The following is a 20,593-nucleotide window of genomic DNA, read 5'->3' as shown; positions in this document are numbered from 1 at the left end:
TGTGTAGCTGCCATATTGGAATCCAAGATGGCTACCATGAATTCACATTTTGGTCAATATTTCAGCTGCCACCAGGGTTAGAAAATTAATTCCAATGACAAAAAAACCAACATTGTACGAACTGAGGAGATCAATTGTAACATTTCTGTCATGGTAGCTGTATTGGATTTCAAGATGGCTGATATATTAGCATGTATGTATTGACTCAATGTAATTAAAAAACCTAGTAAACAATATTCTAATACTAAAACCTCACAAGTTCTATCACTACAAATTTCACAGCAGGCCTACAGTACCGAAAGCATTATAACTCAGGCTAGCCTACTTGTTCAAGTTATATTGAATAAGACAATACAATTTTTTAAAATTTCAGAATGTGGGTAAGTCAGATATTAATAATACATAACTCAATGACAATGAAACACATAGACATATGTTCAGCTCAAGGCAATAGGAAAATATAATACAGGCACTCCTCACTTAACGACCGAGTTCCGTTCCTGCGACTAGGTCATTAAGTGAATTGATTGATAAGCGAGGAGCCGCCCCTTGATACTGCGTGCCTTGGCTTGAGACGCCGCGCTGCTGTTTCAAAGACCAAAGTGCTCGTACTTACGACCAGTTCTTGTACTTATGACCAGTTCTCGCTGGTCGTAAGTCTGCGCGGTCGTTAAACAGGTAGGTCGTTAAGTGAGGAGTACCTGTAGTTTAATCCAATGGTAATATAATAGTAATACAATGATGTATATAACACTAATACAATGGGTAAGTGTAGTTTTTTCAGATTACATCATTATAATCTCCTTTCAGCCATGTCCTTTGTCTTTCGTTATGATTGAAAGATGTTGCTCTATTGATCCAAAACATTTGATTTACCATCTTGGTTAGGTGATCTCTTTCATTGTATTTCAGCTCCCAACATTGTCTAACTGATTAGTTGTGTGTTATGTTTGCTATGCCACTGGCAATTTTGGAAACCTTGTTAATGTGCTCTATTGTCTGGTCAGTTGAAATGTTTACAAATGGGAGATTAGTTGTCTTGACCCTGAATCAAATGTTCAGCATACACCAAAATGTTCAGCATCCTTCCAAATGTTCAGCATACACCAAAAGCTCAGCATGCACCAGACAAGCAAAACTTGCCAAATGCTTCATACTTTCAAGATATACTGGACCCCATCTTGTGTAATTGGTATCATCATGCGCAGCTATCAGCAGAAGCATGTAAACACAAAGGCATGTAAACACTCATGTAAACACTCACATACACCTGAAGGGTGTATTCCTTCAGTACTCTAGGGTGTATCATGCCAGTCTCCTTCACATTCAGCCCTGATGAAGCACAAGAGTGTATTGACCACTTCCAAATAGTTCATCCAGTACTTGAACATACCTCAATGGAAGTGTTCTTCCATAAATTCTTGAAGTAGAGTACTCCGGGGGGATGAAGGAAAAGGGGCAGGAGACCCCTCCTGTGGCATGGGCTAAGGCAGGGACAGCCCGCCATGACAACAACCCGAAAAGCCTGGAAAACAGAGCAAATTACCCAGTGTAGGGATGGCTGAGCCAGACGAGCCACTGAGGGAAGGAACTCATGCACAGTTCATCAGTTGCTTTTATCTGCAGCTAAAACCAGCACGGCAAGATGACATCATCAAAAAACACTGCCTGGCAAATATAAAAGCCAGAGGTGGGGAAACAGCTTGGGGGACACTGCAGAGAGTAAGCTGCAGGGTTGTTCCCTGGGACGGGCAAGGACCCCCCAGCAAAGGGGAGGAGGAGTTGAAGAGGAACCTGTCACAACCCAGTTAATCAGTGCCCATGCCGCTAGCAAGAGATACCATTCAGACCATCATCTGATCAACTAAGGGTTAAAAGAAATCCAAGTAAGAAACTTAAATTTATGCCCACGTCACAACCAAGAAATGAAACTTAGGCTACTAGCAAGAAACGAAACTTTAGCCCATGATTTATGATTGGTCAGGGTGAAAGGGGATAGCCCTGCAATAAAACCCTGGCGAAAACTGCTGTATAATTGGCGATTCTAACACAAACCAGATGACGTGGCATAAATCAATTGGTTATAACACAAACAAAACCAGCTTGCACTTCCGCCTAAGCGGAGACCTCTGAACACACGCAATAGAGTAACTTGATGAGCTGATTATTCATCAATCTCTCCCCGTCAACGCGGTCCCTGACGTACCCCAACCCTCCTGCAGGCGCGTCCGGTCGTTCACGGCATCACGTTCGTCATATTCACGATCGATTGTAATCTGAGACACATGCTTGAATGAAAACAACGCAAGCCTTCTGCCTGCGTCGCACGTCACTATCTGGGTGACGTAAGTAAACAATCTCCTATAAGCAACACGCGTCTGTGCCTGGTTAATTTCACCCCATCCATTAATTACCCACCTGTCAAGGCAAAAGTTTTACGGCTCTGGGGGTCAGAAAGCAGCTGCCAGCCAGCTGCTCTGAGTCCCGACAAAACCCAACTGAGAGGTCTGACATGTAATTAAAGGAGATTCTACCCCAGACGATGAGGGAGGCAGGCCAAGGGGAAGGTGCTGAGGGACAGCAAGGGAAGCATGAGTGGGGGTGGGCTGAGGTCCACCCCAGGACTTTAGGTAAGTAGTTTTCATTTTGAGTTGTTTGGAGCCCAGGACAAAGGGAGGAGAGCCACAAGTGATGCTCAAAGGGCAAAGTGAGCCCGAATGGAAAAGAGGTTACAGGAGGTGATGCTATAGGGGACCCAGCAGACCATGTATCAGCCATCCCAAAAGGTTGGTGCATGGCTGGGGTGTAGGGGAGATAGAATCCCAAGAGCATCTGCTGTTGACAATGCCTGACGCAGACATCACTACAAGAGGGCGCCCCACCACTGAATAAAAGATCTAAGATGTGGCAGGTGAGTATTGGGGCATCCCTTGGGCAGCCCCCACAGCTAACCCTGGGCACCTGCTCCAGGGCTGCCAGAGAAAGACTCCATGAGACCAGGTGGGTACATAGAGTGACAGCCTTTGGTAGATGCACTAATACTTCTTTCACTGCATTGTTTCCTGCTTCACAGTCATAATTTCTGAATGCAACAATTATACTACTGGAAAGTTGGTCAATGACATCACAATCTAATCCTTTGCTTGAACTGGACAACCACACAGTGAATTCATTTCTTAAAATATGCCATGTTGCTTTGAATGTTATCTTGTGTTCTCTGATAGTACACGGTTGTAAAATTTTCATTATGTTGGTGGCGGTGTGGGAGATTGGGAGAGGGCCATGAAGATCAAAGAACACTACTGGGAACAGCAGCAGAGTGGCCCCACACTTACCCATTCCCAGATTCAACAAGCTGCACCACGCCAGAGATGCAGCGTCTAAAAGCAGTGTCTCACTCCAGATGGGAAGAGAGGCGACCAGCAGGATTACTTCTGGCCCCGGTAAGGGGAGGGGTGAGGAGGACAACACTGGATCCCAATACTGTCTCACTTCCAGGGTAGTCAGAAACTGGCAGTGAACCAGTCCTTCAGGAGGCAGGAGCTGCATGCCTGTGAGCAGATAGTGGAGGAGCAATCCTGAGAAGAAAAGGCGAGTTCCCCGTGTGTATAAAGGAGAGACTGGAGTTTCCAGCTGTGGACCTGGGACAAATGGACTGCGATGACTACTAGCAGCAACCTGTGCCTGCTGAAGAAGCAAGGATCACAGATGAGTTACCGGAGTAGTTTTTTCTTTCTTTCTTGTTTGTTTCTTTTAAAAAATTTTTTGTTAATTATTCATCATGTCTATTTGGGAGGAAGTATTCCTTCAAAGGTGGCATTACAGACTCAGTTATAGCCCCTGACTAATCTGTGTCAAAGGGGAGAAGAGCTGAAGAATTATAGGGATGGGATCATCATCCCAGAAGTGCCAGAGGGCTATGGACTGTGTTTTGTTAGTCTGCTATTTATCCTTTTTCTTGTCTTGGGTCAAGGTTATGCCTGAGGACCAGGCATTATTGAAAGTCTTGTGAGCAGTTGTCCCTTCGTAGGCAGCCTGCACCCAAGCTTAGAGCTGTATGGAGCTCAGAGAAATTGAGGAGAGGCTGGGACACCGAATATTCCTGCTAAAGTACATCTGATATGGTTAGGGTTGGGTAAAGGGGAGGTTGAAGCCCCATAAGACGATTGGCCTACAGCTATTGGGATTACCGTCAGTCCATTTCCTCCAGCTCCCAAGAATTTATGTGATAACATCAAGTTGTGGCAGGAAAGAGCACTCCATCTGAGCAGATTGGACTACGGTGCTTCTAGACCAAATTCACAGTGGTGCAGGCATGCCATATCTTGGACATACAGGGTTTCAGCTTCTTGAAGGAGAGCACACAGACATGGTGTTTTCTGAAAATAATCCAATTTCTGTCCAACAATTTTGAAATCCTGAAATGACAAAATGCTGAGCAATTGTTGTTAGGTAAACCATAATGATATTGAAACCTCTCAGTCAAATGATTACTCCTTCTGTCTCTTCTGGCTAAGCCCATAAAAGTTCAGTTGCCTTGCAATCCAATACCTGATCAAATGTTATGACTGTGTGTTGCTGTCCCAGGTATCCTGCAATTGTTTTACATTATATTGTGACAATCCAAATGGTATCATACTCAGATGCTGGTGCAGGAAATATGGGACAAAATCCAACAAACAATGGTGGTGAAGTATCATCAGAAAGAAACTGGTTAAACAATGTCCACACTAGTATGGCAATGTTCTCCTGGTTGTCAGCTGATATTCTACCCAGTATCCATGGTAGGTCTGCTGACATCTGTTGAACAGCTGTGTTTGTCCAGCTTTTCATTCATTTTACTACCCGTACTGTGGACAGGTGGTTTCAATGACTTGTTATAGGTCATCATCACCAGACCAACTTCATTAAATTCAGGTGGTATATTTTTCAGGGTTCTTTTCCTACTTATTATGTCAGTGCTTTTTTCAATTTCAACTGGTTTCTATGGTCCTCTTTGAAATGCTACAATTGTGTTGCATGAAATATTTGTTTTCTGTCCAACGTCTCCTACAAGATGTCTATGTTGTCCAATTAAAACTGAACAAAATGACCAGGAATTAAATTCCTTGGGATAACAACTCCATTTTCCCAAAATTCCTTTAAGTTTTTCTTAGCAATGGTGGTCTTGATCTGATGAACTGTGTTATATGGTATGCTGCACCCAGCAGCATGGAGACTTTGTACCAGCTTCTTAGCTCTAGTTGCATGATGTATCATCAAGCCTAACCCAACATGTTTTAATGTTAGCTTTTTGCCCCTTGATTGCAGATAAACCAAATTCTGACATATTCAGTAAATCATTGTCTAGATTCTTAACTTGCACATGACTTTCAACATCTAAGTTGTCACTGACATCTTCCAAAATCAAATGGATCAGTGTGTAAAGGCTATCAAGGACACATTTTTGGGCTTCCTCTTCATTGAAGTTGCTGTATCCCTTCATGCTGGCTATAACTTTCAGATCTGCTTTGATCTTGAGAGCAGCATAATACAAGCTTTGTGTATCTGAAAACTCTTCTCTGAACTGCAGGTCAATGGCTTCCTCGTCATTTATATGTTAATTTACAACTGCTTGTATGGCTTTTCCAGCTGTCACAGTTTGGAAGACAAGGAGTGGAAGATTTTCATTTCTTTGGTGCTGAAACTGAATAGCTGTCTTGTAGCAAGACAGAAGTTCTTGCTTCATTTGCTTCAGTATGGTCAGAGGACATTCACCACCTTCATCTTCTACTAAATTGCAATATCTTTCAAGTATACCTTTCAGACTGTACACATTTTTCTGTGCAGAACCAGCATCTAGTTCATCAATCACTTGATGATATGCTCTTGCTTTAAGAGAAAGAATATCTTCTTGAGCAATCTCCATAGGCAAATGGGAACAAGAGACTTGTTGTTTCCGTTGCTCCTCCTGCCTGGATAGGAATGTGCCTCACCAGCTATTAGATCTTCAGCACCAATGCAACACTTCATTCTTCTTTGCCAGCTTGTGTATTGCATTGGCTGATTCAAACAACAACACCTGACCCAGTCTCTTCTTATTAAAATGTTTCTGGCAGAATATGCACATCCTACAGTGAATTGCTGGAGTAGATGATCTGTTTGATGTCCTCATGTGTTCTTCACTTGATGTTGTTGGTAGGGTTTCCCTTTCATCTTCTACCTTGCATGATTTTCTTAATAGTCTCTCAATAGTCTTTGTGTGTAAAAGAACTGTAGCAAGAATGGTGCCAATTGAGGCTTTTGGAATGTTGTAGCAGAGGATCAACACAACATGATAGTCTGTGAAGAATACTGCCATAATAAGTTGAATTCAGCAACTATCCTATGTTGAATGAGTTTTTGTTTATTTGCGCAATTCCAGCAGGTGTACTTTGGCTAATCATTGACTGTGAATCTTCTTTGAGACATATGATGCATCTTGTAGATGCTGAGTCGTACCTCATGTGCTTTGGTGAACTCAGTGACACTATTGGCACCATTGTAGTGTTTGTTTAAGGGCAATAAGGTTGAGTATCCTGTCAACAGTCTCCATCAGAGGTTTTAGGGTAATCTAAAACAGGACAAAGTTGATATTACAATTTTGCAAACCTTTTGGGTATTTATTAATGAACATAACTGTAAATTCACGGCAGCCATCTTAGAATCCAATATGGCTACCATGATGAAAAAGTTATGATTGATCTCCTTAGTTCATGCAATGTTGGTTTTGTCACTGGAATTAATTTTCTAACCCTAGTGGCAGCTGAAATATTGACCAAACTGTGAATTCATGGCAGCCACCTTGGATTCCAATATGGCAGCTACACACAGTACTTGCCAGACTGGCAACATGACCTTTCTGACACGGGCAGGCCACTTCTACCTGAAACATACTGCTGCCACTTGTGCCTACAGGAGGACACCTTTACCCTTCTTTTTTACCTTACTATAGAAAGAATCTCTCCACCAAATACTACTCAAGGAGAGAGAGAGAGATTGAGAATTTATGGGGCTTAATAACATAGAGGAACTAAAAGCAGGAGTCAATAACGCTGGAAGGATTCAGACATGGAGGAAAGGGTTTTTCATTCCTTAATTCCCCAGTACAGAGACCAAAGTGAAATCATGAAATGCTCTGGTCCTCCACCACATTTGCTCTTAGTCCTCTCTCCACACACACAGCTGCATACCTCAAGCCAGTAGAAAGTGAAGTCTGCTCTTCCAGATTATGGAGTGACATAATTTCCAGAGGAAAAATAAAAAAAACCCCACCTACTCCATTCTAGTCAGGGTCTTATGCTTCACTCATCACCGGGATCTGGGTTTTCCATTGCCTGTGGAAAAATGGAGTAAAATGTGGATTTCCCTTCTTACCAGAATAAAACATGGATTTCTCATTTTAGCAGTGAAACCCATGGATTTTGAAGTTTTGCAATGAGTCCTCTACAGGCTGGCAGAGTTTCAGCCTGCAGGGGGCTGGGAGAGAGCAGGAGGAGGGTGGCCAGACAGCCTGAAGAGCAGCTCCCACAGGTAAGGGGAGGATTGAGGCCCCTATAGGGAGGGAGGGAAGGAGTTGGGCAGGGCTGGGACTGCTGCTTAGCCAGGCAGTATGTGGGACTTGGGGCCTGGGGTCACGACATGCAGCCACAGGGCCCAGGCATAGAGTGGGACAGGGTTGCAGGTGGCTCATTGCGGGGCGGGGGTGAGGCTGGCTCTCTGCCACTGTGCACACTCCTGGGGAAGCAGGGGGAATCCGTGCCCCCCAGATTTGTGCATGGGGCAGGGGCACACTGCCCACTGTGAGTTCGGGCTGCCACCCTGCTGCCCTCCCCTGGGGCCTCCAGAGCCCAGCAGGTGCAACCCAGCACTGCAGGGCAGAGTGGGGCAGTGCAGGAAAGCTACTTGCTGCTGCCAGCTCCATGCTGCCCTGGTGATGTGTCCCCTGTGCACGTAGCTGCAGCAAGGGGCACGACCACGCACCACCGACCCTGGGAGTGCACGCAGCCATGGGGAGCTGGACCCCTGCCCAAACCTGCAGCAGGCAGGCAGTAGGGTGGGGAGCTGGGCTCTGCTCTGCTGCAGCAGCCATTACCTCTTTCCGGGGGCAGGGGGCTGCAGATCTGGGTCCCTGGCCCCATCGCCTTGGCAGCTGGGGGCCCCCTCTAGCAGGGCTGGGGTAACAGGGGTTGTGGGAGGGGGCCGAGGAGCACCAGTAGGGTTGGGGGGCTGTAGGGGGAGTGAAGGGTATGAGCAGGGACAGGGTGCCGTGGTTGAGGAGTGAGGGGCGCCAGCAGGGCTGGGAGGGCTGGGTGGACTGCAGGGGGGCAGGGAGTGAGGGGCATGAGCAAGGCCAGGGAGGCTGTGTGGGGCCTTTAGTTTTATTCACAGATTTGGGGATTTTTATCAGAGAATTTGCAATTTTTTATCAGGGAAAACCAGGATCCCTGCTCATCACCACGTACTTGAAAGTACCTGAGCACTTTCCACTAGTACATTAAACAGTCCATTACATGTCTTTTGTTCTTTCAAACTCTTCCCAAGGAGAGTGACAAGCATAATGGAACAATTTGTTTCAGTGGGGCTCTTTTGTGTTGTTGTTTTGTTTTGTTTTCTTGGTGTATCAGGGCAGGTGTTAAACATACATATTGTAATGTATTTGAGTTAAGGAAGGCAAAGTAAAAAAAATGGAGCAGAAGGTGCTGAGCAGGGATCCTGGGTTTCTCTGGTAAAAAAAAATCCCTAGTTTTTGGATTTAAAAATGTAACCAAAAATTGACATTTTTCCATGATCAAAATGAAATGCCACTTATATATATGTGTTTCATTATAATCATGGAAAACTGTGGATTTTGGGTTACTTTTTTAATCCAAAAATTGGGGATTTTTTTTATCAGAGAAAACCAGGATCTCTGATGATGAGCTTTTTGATGGTCCTTAGTTCCCTGGAATGTTTATTCCACTGAAAGTTTTCTCTCTTCTTCAAACACCACCCTTCTTGCAACTCTGACACCCTTCTGAAGGTGGATAACTGACATTCCTATTTAAAAAGATTTAAAAGAACTGTGATTTCCCAAATTTTATAGAAGGGGTGCTCAACCCACAGCCCCTGGAGCAGATCTGACCCATGGAACCATGTCATCTGCTCATGGGCTTCTCCACAGGTCTGGACATTTGGGGGTAGGAGAGTGGTAGTAGAGTTACCGCCAAATTTCTGGGCCCATGGGAAGGCCTCCAGGTCAGATAATGTAGCTTTGCATGATAGTTTGTGCCAAGAATCAGGCCAATGCACAGGGGTGTTCCATGACTAGATCCTGCATGTGGAGTTGGGGAAGTGCACGGGGTAACATGAATGGACCTACTCCGCATGGAATTTGGTCTACAGACCAATCCTGTGCCATTCATTTGACTCTCATGACTAGAAGGTTGAGCAACACTACTTTAAAATATTTGTATGTAAATTTAAGTAAAACAATTTTGATTTTGATGGCTGCTATTTTCTAACAAAAGTGATTTTAAAAGGTTTTTACTTTTTACAAAAAACAGATACCTACTTTTAATGTTAACTTCTTAATATGAGGCACTTGTACACATAATGCGGGCTTAGTCCCCTAAATTGAAATAGTGGTTTTTAGTTGTGATGATTAAAAACCCACCTACCGTTTCAATTTAGAGGCTTCTATCACCATTATGGCAAGGGGCCCAGTCCTTTTTTTTTCCTTGGAGTGTGCCTGTATCTCCTGTGGCTGTGGGGGGAAAGCTGATGGTGGACCAAGCTACCCCTGAGCCACAGTGATCCCCGGTCCTTCTCTCCGCAGCAGCAGCACCCCTGGGGCCATCTAGTGGGCCAGGGGCTGCCCCAGCTCAGAGGTAGCACCCCAGTGGATTCAACTCTTCCCCAAGCCTTCCCACTGGAAGCCTGCTGGGTGCTGCTTCCTGGGCAGGCTTGGGGAAGAGTTGGATCTGGCCAGATGTGCCTCTGAGCTTGGGTAGCACCTGCCTGCTAGCACCCCACCTGGGGGGGGGTGCTGCCACTGCGGAGGGAAGGACCAGAGACCCCCGCAGCTCAGGAGCTGCTCAGCACACCGGCAGCTCACATGGACAGGTTCTGCCAGGGAAAAAAAAAGCAGCAGGGGGCCTGATCGTTTTTTTTCTCAGGGCCTTGGGTCCAGCTGCTGTCAGGCCCTGAGTTATGGGGGGCCCTGGTCTTTCTCTCTGCAGCAGTGGTGCCCCCAGGGTCACCCAGGCAGGCGGCTAGTGGCACCCAGCTCAGAGGCAGCACCTGGCCCGATCCAGCTGTTCTCCAAGTATCCAGCCCACTAGCAGCCTGCCTGGGCAGCCCCACGGGGCACTGCTGCCATGGAGAGAAGGACCGGGGACCCCTACTTGGCTCACCGACAGCTTTCCCCGTGGCTGCAGGAGACATGGGCAGGTTCTGTGAAAAAAAAAAAAAAAAGATCGGGCCCCTCGCTGCTTCTGTCTTCAGCTTGCCTCTCCCGTGGCTGGCAGGGGGTGAGCTGTCAAAAGACTGCACTGTTACAAATAGCTATGTTTCAAACTAAACTACAAGCAGATGTGGTTTAGTTTGCAATGTAACAAACTCATTTAAATAAAAAAAACCCTGTACGTATACAGCATGACACAATTAAACAGCAAAAATGGGCAGTTTTCGTCATGTGTACAAACACACATGCATTTGAAATATTTGAAACTAGGTAAATTTTATAATGTTTTAGAAATTAGTTTACTCCTTATAACAGAAAAATGGTTGCAAAACACAGAGACTGTAATCACTGTTTATCCCTGGAAGCAGCAGTGCAAGCTTCCCACAAATACTGTCCCCTACTATTACACCTTACATCAACTTTATGGGAATAACACTAAGGTGTGAGAAAGATTCAGTTTCAATCACACCAACTTATTTGGCAGCCAAGAAGAAATCTGAAGGTGACTACTTTTAATCTCTATTCCACTGCAATAGATTCAAATCTATGGTATAAATTCTGCATCCAGTCACATTCCCTTTTAACTAGCCGTGGCATATTTTGCACTATTTGTCAATTTCTATGTTGCATTTTTGTCCTTTCCAACTTCTGCCAGACATCAAACTGCTAATTGCACTTATATAGTATTTAACATCTTTACAGAGCTGTGAAAACATTAATTAATTTAATCATTCATCTAATTAACTGATGTTTATGTCTAGTATCACTGCCAGATCCTTTACTTATTCAGTGTAGTACATAATGTAGGTCATAATCTCTTTTGCCATTTTTAACTTTATCCTCATTATTTTTATTCATTTTACAATTACAAATACAAAAGCTGTTTGTTAGCTCAAGGAGCCCCATGTTTTTCCAGCCTCTGAATTCAAACTCATTTTTTACTAGTACTGGTCAGTTGTCCCACATCCATGACATCCACCAGCACCTCAACAGTCAGTGGGCATGTCTACAGGAGATGTTCACTGCAGAGTAGACTAATTACCTCTGCAGTAAATGTCTTGCATCTATACATGTGCCCCTATTAGGTTGGAGCAAACTAATTAGCTCCACAGCAGGGTAGTACTTGTAAAAACAAGTTTTTTACTCTGCAGCAGTGCATGTGTAAACACTGATATAGCTGGCTGGGGCACAAGGGTGCTTCAGAGTGGAGACTGCCTGCTGGCTAGCTCCACACTAGAGCACCCTCATACTCCACCTAGCCCTTCCACAGCATGTTGAGCTGGGTTAAAGCAACCCCAGGCTGGCAGGCTGACCCCCTGAGCCCCCTGCCAGCTGGGGATGATTGGACCAGGCTCAACATGTGGAATCCCAGGCACAGGTTCATTCAAATGGCACGTCCGGAAGCAATACATTCCAGCATGATACACACCAGAGTTTATTGCTGCATGCTAATACCATGTGCAGACACACCCTGTAAGTTTTCCCATTCACTGATATTTGCTGCGAGCAAGAATGGGTTCGCTATTGATCTGTGTGGTACTGCATTTATCACCTCTCTCCTATGCAATCCGTAAGCATTTACCATCATTCTCTGACTGTAACCAAGACACTTTTTTATCCAGTTTAGTATTACATCCTTAGCACAGTACTTTCTAACCTTATTCATTAATAATTGATGTGGTGTTGTATTAAAAGCCTTCTTGGAATCCAAGTAAATTATGTATACTTCTTCACCTCTGCCTGCTTTCATTGTCACTTCCTCAAAGAAATTAAGCAAGTGCATTATGTATGGCTTCCCTTTTGGTAATCTTTGCATAGAAATATTTAAAATCCTATTCACAGGGAAGCTCTGAGCACTTTACCAAAAGAGGCATTTTTCTTGCATTTTTATGTACCTATGGTAATGCCTTGAGCAGCATTTAATATTTTACTGAGATACAAGTACAAATACAGAAAACAGTGTATCTGTGACACTCCCCAGTGTTTAAAATGAAATTTCACATAATAGAAATGAACTACAGCCTAATAGAGAACAAAATAGAGTCCATAAAGAAATATTTTAAAATGCCATGAAACACATTTTTACACACAGAACTCTGCCAATCAAATTTTTAAAACACTTGCAGTTTCATAAGGTACCCGGGGGGTGTAAGCTCTACAGCAATGCTCAGACAACAAAGGAAATATGAGTCTGCAAAAGTGTCACAAACACATTAAATCTAAAGAGTACCCATTAAATTTGATGTGGAAATAATTATTACAATTTTAACCTGTTTGACAGTTATATACTTGGAGTCCGATCCTGCATGCCTGGCCATTTAAACCCCTGTGGGAATTTCTAAGTGTATAACGACTCCAGTTTGGGCCTCTTTTCAATATATGGCTCTTAACCCACAAGTTCTCTTGACTTTGTTAAACAATCTACGTATAGATCATGGGCATCCAGATGCAAATTTTTCCTACATTATACATTAATCATATAAGCACATACAAGAATGTACTTTATATATTTAGATGAATTTCCTAATAAAAAATACCATAATGAATTCAGAGATAGAAGGAGTTGTTGTTTTTCTGGTATTTATACATGGTGCTAGATGAACAGCCTTGGAGACTGAAGTATTTTGTTTAACCAAAAACTAGGTGGTATATATCTGTCTCTTAGTGCCCTCTTGACTGGTCTTTCTGCCAAGAAGGGTGCCCAGAATGATGATGTTGTGCTATAAGAATTGCAGTGATACCACCAAATAATTTAAGTGAGGTTACAGAACTGTTAGTATCAGTCTGGAATATTACAAACTTAGAATCTGAATCACTGAACTGAAGATGAAGGGTTTAATCATCCCTAATATTGATTCCTCAATAGAAGTATTCCTACCTCTTTGTTTAAATATTATGATTGAATCCAAAATCATGAGTTTGGATTAAAATAAAATAGTGGTGCTCAATCTTCTGGCCTCACGGGCTGAATCAGTGGTGCAGGGTCAGTCTATGGGTTCTGTTTGGCACACTGGATCTGGTTGCAGATTGACCTCCTGCACTGGCCTGACTCTGTGTACCAGATCTAGCCACAAAGCAACTCTGTGTGCCAGCTTCTAGAGCTGTGCCAATTAACACTACCACACTGCTCATCCACTGCCAAATTTCTGGAGCCATGGGGAGCTTTTCAGGCTGGATAATGCAGCCTTGTGGGCCAGATTTGGCTTGCAGGCCAGAGGCTGAGCACAATTGGTTTAAAATAGATAAATTTAAAAATGACAAAACTGAGAATGTTTTCATTTGTCTTTTTTTTCTCTTAGAGCCTTTAAAGTTTGTGTTTAAACAAAAGCTGAGATTCTCTTGGAATCACATGAATCCAGAAGCTGGGGCTTTATGAAGAACACTAGCATTGTGATACTTGCAGTACAATCATAGAAGTGAAACACCTCTAAGAAAATTACAGTTATAGTATGGAGCACTATTTTAATAAAGGAAACCTAATGAAATGTGAAAATAAGCATTTAGAATACCTCCTACAAATGCCAAATGCAAAGCACCAAGCTCTTTTAAGGTTCCTGAGGGAGCAAAGGAAAAGGACTACTGAGACTTCAGTAGCTCTTGCCATCAGTGGTGGTTCAGTGGCATCTATGTTGTAGTGCAGGGAAGGCCAATCTGCAGCACACATGCCACAAGTGGCATGGGAAGCTTCTGTGTTTGGCACATGGCAGACCAGAGGAGGGCTAGGCAGCTCAGTGACAGACAGGGCAGGGAACAAAAAGCAGAGCAGCAGACCAGACAGGTATCGCAGGGCAGGGAATAGATAGCAGAGCAGCAGATCGAGCATAGGAAGGGAATCAGAGTTGCATTTGGGGAGGGTGCAGGGCTAATTTGTGTCACAGCTGACAAAAAGGTTGGCCCCCCGTTATTGTAGTGAATCCAGTCGGTTCTTCTAGCTTGCAAGCTCTGCTTCGCACAATGTAGGGGGTCCATGGCTCTTGTACAGGATCATAGACCCAGCCCCAGCTCTTTGTGTAACATAACTATTGATTTTGGTTTATATGTCTGCTACCTGCACTGCAAAGATAGTGGAAGCAAAATTCACTGCTTTACCATTCAATATATTGTATCTTATTCCTTCAACACCATTCATTTGGAGATGCAGCAGTCCATCTCTTCCAGCTATGCGTTATGTTTTTTTCTATAATAAAGTAGTAGCTGCCAGTCCACAGTCAGGAGAATTCTTCTCAAGCAGTTGGTACCTCAGACAGAATATTCTTAGTACTACTGCTATAGGATTATCAGACGAATAGAGACGCTATTTTAAAGACCTGTGCTTGGTGCCAGTTGGAAGCAAAATATTACTTCTATCAAAAAGCTTCTTTGTGTTACTGGATACCTGTTATACTACAACTACTGAAAACATAAATAGCTTTATTAATATTCTTTATAGCTGCAGGCTTTGAGAATATAAACATGAGCTCACATGAGCCATAGTAGTTCTCATATAATCTGTAACTCATTTCAGTGGATATCATCTTTCTTTTGTCAGCTCAGAAAATTGACAAACTCTATGCAGTGTCTATTATCGACTGCAAAACCTCATACTTTCCTAGTAATTATCTCAGGTTGTGCCACAGGTCTGAATTTAAATGCATAATTTAAATTCTTTTGAAGTTATATGAGTCTTACCTGACTCATCCCTCTGCTTCATACTTGCTAAAATTAGCTGCTAGTTAACATTTATAATTACATCTTTTCTATGTGAAGAAATCACACATGTCAATCTTTTCCATAAATATAGATTTTTGATTAAATATTTTGCTCTTAGAAGCAGTATTGTCATTCTGAAGTGGTAAAAAATGGATCAGCCCCACAAAAGTCATGAGATTCAAAAAATTAAAATACATTGAGGGTTACATTTATTTGGGATTACTTTTGATTTTTTTAAAAACTTTTAGTATGTATGGAGCTTATGTGATGTGTTTTTTCTACAACTATGAGTATTAGGAATTTGAATACTTTTTCTAAATGATAGCTAAGGTTTTCACATAAACATTTGTCTCCAGAAGTTCAGGTTTTAAGTAAAAACATCAACTATCCGAAGATTCATAATAAAATTACCTGAGATCTCAACACTGAGAAAACATCCTGGAAGACAGGGGGGAAAGAAAGTGTGTAGTAAATAGTGGAATGAACACAGAGAGAGCTGAGCATAGTTTTAAAAGTTGAAAGTTAGTGTTTGAAAGTCCTCCCTCTAATACTATTTTCCAGTTGCAGTCTCTGCAAAAGTGTAAAGGAAAAAATGTTTACCTGTGGAAAATGGTGATTAATAATTTCCCAATTAACAGAATGTAAACTAGTTACTTTAGATGAACCAGTCTTTTTATTTAGACTTTGTACAATCCCTGTAACTAGCATCATACAAATTCCAAAGACATTATATATTCCATGAGTTAAATTACACTGGGAAAGAGATATCTTCTTGAATTTAAAATGCAGATACATTGATATTGTCTGAATATTATTGTGAACAAGTTAATTAGATGACATGATGTGAATGTTGATTTAGCTGTCAGTGTATATACTGGAGTGCCTGTGTTACAAATAATGGGTGTTAATATGTGAATGGTAGATTACAAGTTAATCATCATTAATAGTCTATTTAAAATCATTACAAATATTTAACAAGACTTAAGTCAATAAAGCTGTGCCTTGCTACTGCAGTTTGTATATTACTTTAATCAAGAATACTTTAAAAAATTGAAATTAGGTCACAAAGTTCTTAGTCAAATATTTAACTTGGGTACTAGAAAATACCATAAAAAGTTTAAAATATGTGATTCCTCCAGTATATAAAACCTACCTGTCCCTAGGGATGCCCAGCCTGGTCTAAAACAACTATTAGCCAAACATGCAATAGAATTTTGGTGAGGAAAGTTTCTTTCTAAATCCTGATGAAACATGTCTTGCATTCAAAATTTGTCTAATTTTATTCCAACCATGCAGTTGGTCCAATAAAAGATATCAGCCCAAAAAGAATCCTTGCCTCTCACACCCTTTCTAACCCTACACAGTGAGTGTTTGCCTTACATCCTAACAATGAGGGATTGTATTCTGTATACATCATAATCCTATTTCATTTAATTCTTAGCATACTTTTTATTCATATAATTACCTAACCCTTTTTGAGTATTATTGTATCTGCTTCTTTCCCAGACCTGAAGAACATTTTGTGCCTGAAAGCTTATATAACTTTACCAGCTATATAGTTGATTCAATAAAAAGATATTATCAAACTAATATTTTTTGTTGATAAACCTTTTTCAATCCTACTAAGTTCTTTGCCTCAGTTATATCTTTAAAGAATGAGTTTCATTAGGCATCGTGGAAAGACTTTTTAATCAGGATTACATTTTCACCTTTTAATTTAAGTTGTTGTCTCTGTCCTTGTATTCTGGAAAAAAAGGAGCAACTAATTTACCTTTGCAATATCATTCATTATTTCATATATCCCTAGTATGTCATGTTCTATTAATCTCCTTCTTAAATAGTCCTGATAATTTTAAGACTATTCCCATTATATGAAAGCCTCTAAACATCTGTGTTGCCTTTCTTTGGACTCTTAAATTCTATTAAATCCTTTTTGAGATTAGATTAAATGTAGCATTTATGGGGAGAAAATTCCTTCAGTACCTGTCATTAAGGTTTTGTAGAACATAGAAAACCCAGGCCTCTACTCCTGTTTTCATTTTTAGGAGTATTGCTCAGAAACTGCAGATTTCCCCAGCAGCTTGGCCAATGCATCTAATTCTTGGAATTTTCTCTCTCAGGAGTATTGCTCAGAAACTGCAGATTTCCCCAGAAGCCATTGTATAGCTTCGTGTATGTGCAGTTGTCCACTAGAGAGCAGGCCTAGACCAACATTTGTTGTGTCGTAATCCAAATTTGAACCCAGGTGTGTCAGTGTAAATTGCTAGTGCGTTATAGTACTGAACCTTCTAGCTTCTATTGTTAGTATACATACAATGCTATCAAAGTTGATGGATATAGCTTGTGAAGCTTAGTGACCTACGGTGGTGGTGATAAAGTATTCTGGAATCTAGATAACATTTTATTCTGTCACTACAGTTTTCTTGCTCTGGTGACATCAACTAATTTGTGCTGCTTTACAGGGAATTTCAATATTCAGCTTTTTAGCCAGGGTCTTGGTTTCCTTACATTGCTCTTACTCTTTTCTGTCAGACTGAATTTCTTCCAGAGAGAAAATATTGCTTGATATTGATTCCAGTGCACTAGATAATTTCAGGTTCTCATACTGCAGTTCATCTGAACCATTGTTCAGAATCTTGAAGATGTTTTCCAAGGGCTAAAAGCCTTAATAAAGAAGAACAGTTCTTAAATCCATTTTTAAAACTCCTGAAGTTCATTTAAAAGATACTTGCATTGAAAGGCTTTCTATTTTTATTACAGTTTAACCATAGAAGTAGTCAGCTCCCAGACTACTGCAACTAGCAGCACAGTTTGTGGAGGAGATGAGCAGCCAACAGTGGCAAAAGAACAGGTTAGGGACAATTTAGAAAAGCTGCACATGTACAAGTCTATGGGGCCAGACGCAATGCACCCAAGGGCTGAGGAAGCTGGCTGATGTGATTACAGAGCCAACGGCCATTATTTTTGGAAATTTGTTGTGGTTAGGAGAGATTGTGGATGATTGGAAGAGGGCAAATATAATGCCTATCTTTAAGAAAAGGAAGAAGGAGGATCTGGGGAACTACAGACCAGTCAGCCTCACCTCAGTCCCTGGAGTGAAATCATGGAGTAGGTCCTCAAGGAATCCATTTTTTAAGAACTTGGAGGAGAAGAAGATGATTAGGAACAGTCAGCATAGATTCACCAAAGGCAAGTCACACCTGACAAACCTGATTGCCTTCTGTGATGAGATGGCTGGCTCTGGGGATACAGAGGGAACAGTGGACACGATATACCTTGACTTTAGATACACTGGAAGGTATGGCTAAGATTCAGAGTGATCTACACAAATTGAAGGATTGGATCAAAAGAAACCTCATGATGTTCAGTAAGGAGAAGTGCAAAGTCCTTCATTTAGGGCAGAACAATCCCACATACAGGTACAGGCTGGAGACCAACTGGCTAAGCAGCAGCTCTGCAGAAAAAGGATCTGGGGATTACAGTGGACAATAAGCTGAATATGAGCCAGCAGTGTTTCCTTGTTGTGAAGAAAGCTAATGGCATACTGGGCTGCATTAGCAGGATTTTTGCCAGCAGATCAAGGGAGGTGATTCTCCCCTCTATTCAGCAGTGGTGAGGCCACATCTGGAGTACTGTGTCCAGTTTTGGGCCCCCGCTACAGAAAGGATGTAGACAAATCAGAAAGAGTCCAGCGGAGCACAACAAAAATGGAGAGGGGGCTGGCTCATGACTTATGAGGAGAAGATGAGGGAACTGAGCTTATTTAGTCTGGAGAAGACAAGACTGGGCAGGGGGAGTGGGGAGGAGGCGCGATTTAATAGCAGGCTTCAGCTACCTGAATAGTGGTTCCAAAGAGGATGGAGCTAGACTGTTCTCAATGATGGCAGATGACAGAACAAGGAGCAATGGTCTCAAGTTGCAGCAAGGGAATTTTAGGTGAGATATTAGGTAAATCTTTCTCACTAGGAGGGTAGTAAAACACTGGAACAGGTTACCCAGAAAGGTTGTGTACTATCTTTGGAGGTTTTTAAGACCCAGCTTTTAGATTTGAGGCCTATTTTTTTTTACTGTACTAGTATATTTTCTTTAAAAAAAAACAACCCAAACTCTCCAAAGACAAATGTTGCCATCTCCATTAATTCTTCAGTTTATCTTGCAGTAATATGGAATTTCTTCACCTACCATTGAAAAACAAGATCCATGATGGAAACATCCTTTGTGTTCTTGCACAGACATTTAGTTTCTCCTGGAAGAGTCTCTGCTCTCCCAGGAGAAACCATAAGTGTACAGATGTTCAGGCTTTTTCTCTCAAGATAAAAATGGCCACTTTGGGAGAAAAATAACTTGGGAAAAGCCAGGGTTAAATCACTCCCAGGAGAGTTTCTCCTGAGACAGCAAATGTCTATACATGCTGTGGCTTCTCTCAAATAAAAACAAAGTCCTTCAAGCATCCCTTTCCCCACCTGCCCATGCAGACAGACCATGTCACTCACCAGAGTCTACCGCTCCAACAGAGAGCAGAACATGCCCCCTTGACAATCTATACATTGTGCTGGAGATAGTCTGGGTCAGACAAATAATACTGCCCTATGCAGTGTTGCCATCCATTGCCAGGCAGATTAAGGGAGCCTGCAGAGCACATTGAGATACGTGCAAAAGTCTCCCCTCTCCCCCTCTGCTACCCTTCCAGCTGCACAGTGCAAGCTCTGTACTCTTCAGGGCCTCAACATTTGAATGTCTGCATATGCAACTCTGGGTAAGTTTTTTCTACCAGGAAAACAAACGTGGGGGAATTCTTGATTACTTGAATGTCTATACAGTGTCTTTTGACTTAGCTTAACTCTTATTTTCCTCATAATTTTTTTTCCAGCCTTACCTCTCTTTTATCAGTGAAGACTCTCTAAGTAGTTTCATACCTCAGAAACAGAACCTCTTTTGCCAATCAGAAATTTAATACTTCTGAAATAAATTTAATAATTCTGGCTGGATTGTCATGCCGGATTTGCTTCTTCAAACCTGTATCTGCTAGGGATGTAAATACTGTTTAAAAAATATCTGTTTAACTTTCTCTAATCAACATTTGCTGACTATGGACGAATAATAAAGAAATTCTTCTATTGCAAAGAACTCAGAAAGACAATAAAAGGTCAGAGTATTTTGGACGCTATGGATTCCTATTTGAAATCTCTAGGCTTATCCTGTGAATAGGTTTTTGCACACCTAAAAGTACTGTAGCCTGGGTGTACATGGGTTTGTACTCCCCTCTCCAATTGGGGGAATTATTGGCAGGAGAGTGTGTTGCGGAGGGACACAACAGCCCAGCAACCAGCTCCATCCCCTGTAGAGTCAGGCCCAGTCAATCAATTACTTAACTATGTACAATTTATTATTTCAATAAAACCATTGAAGGGCAAGGACACAAATTATATATACATTTGTACA

The 20,593-nt window shown here is 42.0% G+C and overlaps 1 protein-coding gene across 1 annotated transcript in view; it reads left to right on the top strand.

Moving 5' to 3' along the window:
* Positions 1-2,142: 2,142 nt before the first annotated feature.
* Positions 2,143-20,593, top strand: part of DCTD (dCMP deaminase) — a 58,613-nt gene continuing 40,162 nt past the window's right edge. Inside the window, exons 1-2 of the mRNA XM_025207566.1 lie at positions 2,143-2,345; positions 3,499-3,712. The gene's annotated coding sequence lies outside the window, so the exon portion shown is untranslated. The remainder of the gene's footprint in view (positions 2,346-3,498; positions 3,713-20,593) is intronic.

This window comes from Alligator sinensis, unplaced genomic scaffold (genome assembly GCF_000455745.1).
Source record: "Alligator sinensis unplaced genomic scaffold, ASM45574v1 scaffold354_1, whole genome shotgun sequence".
Classification (NCBI taxonomy): Eukaryota; Metazoa; Chordata; order Crocodylia; family Alligatoridae; genus Alligator; species Alligator sinensis.
The sequence above is the reverse complement of the archived record's forward strand: the minus strand, read 5'-3'. Positions and strand labels throughout refer to the sequence as shown.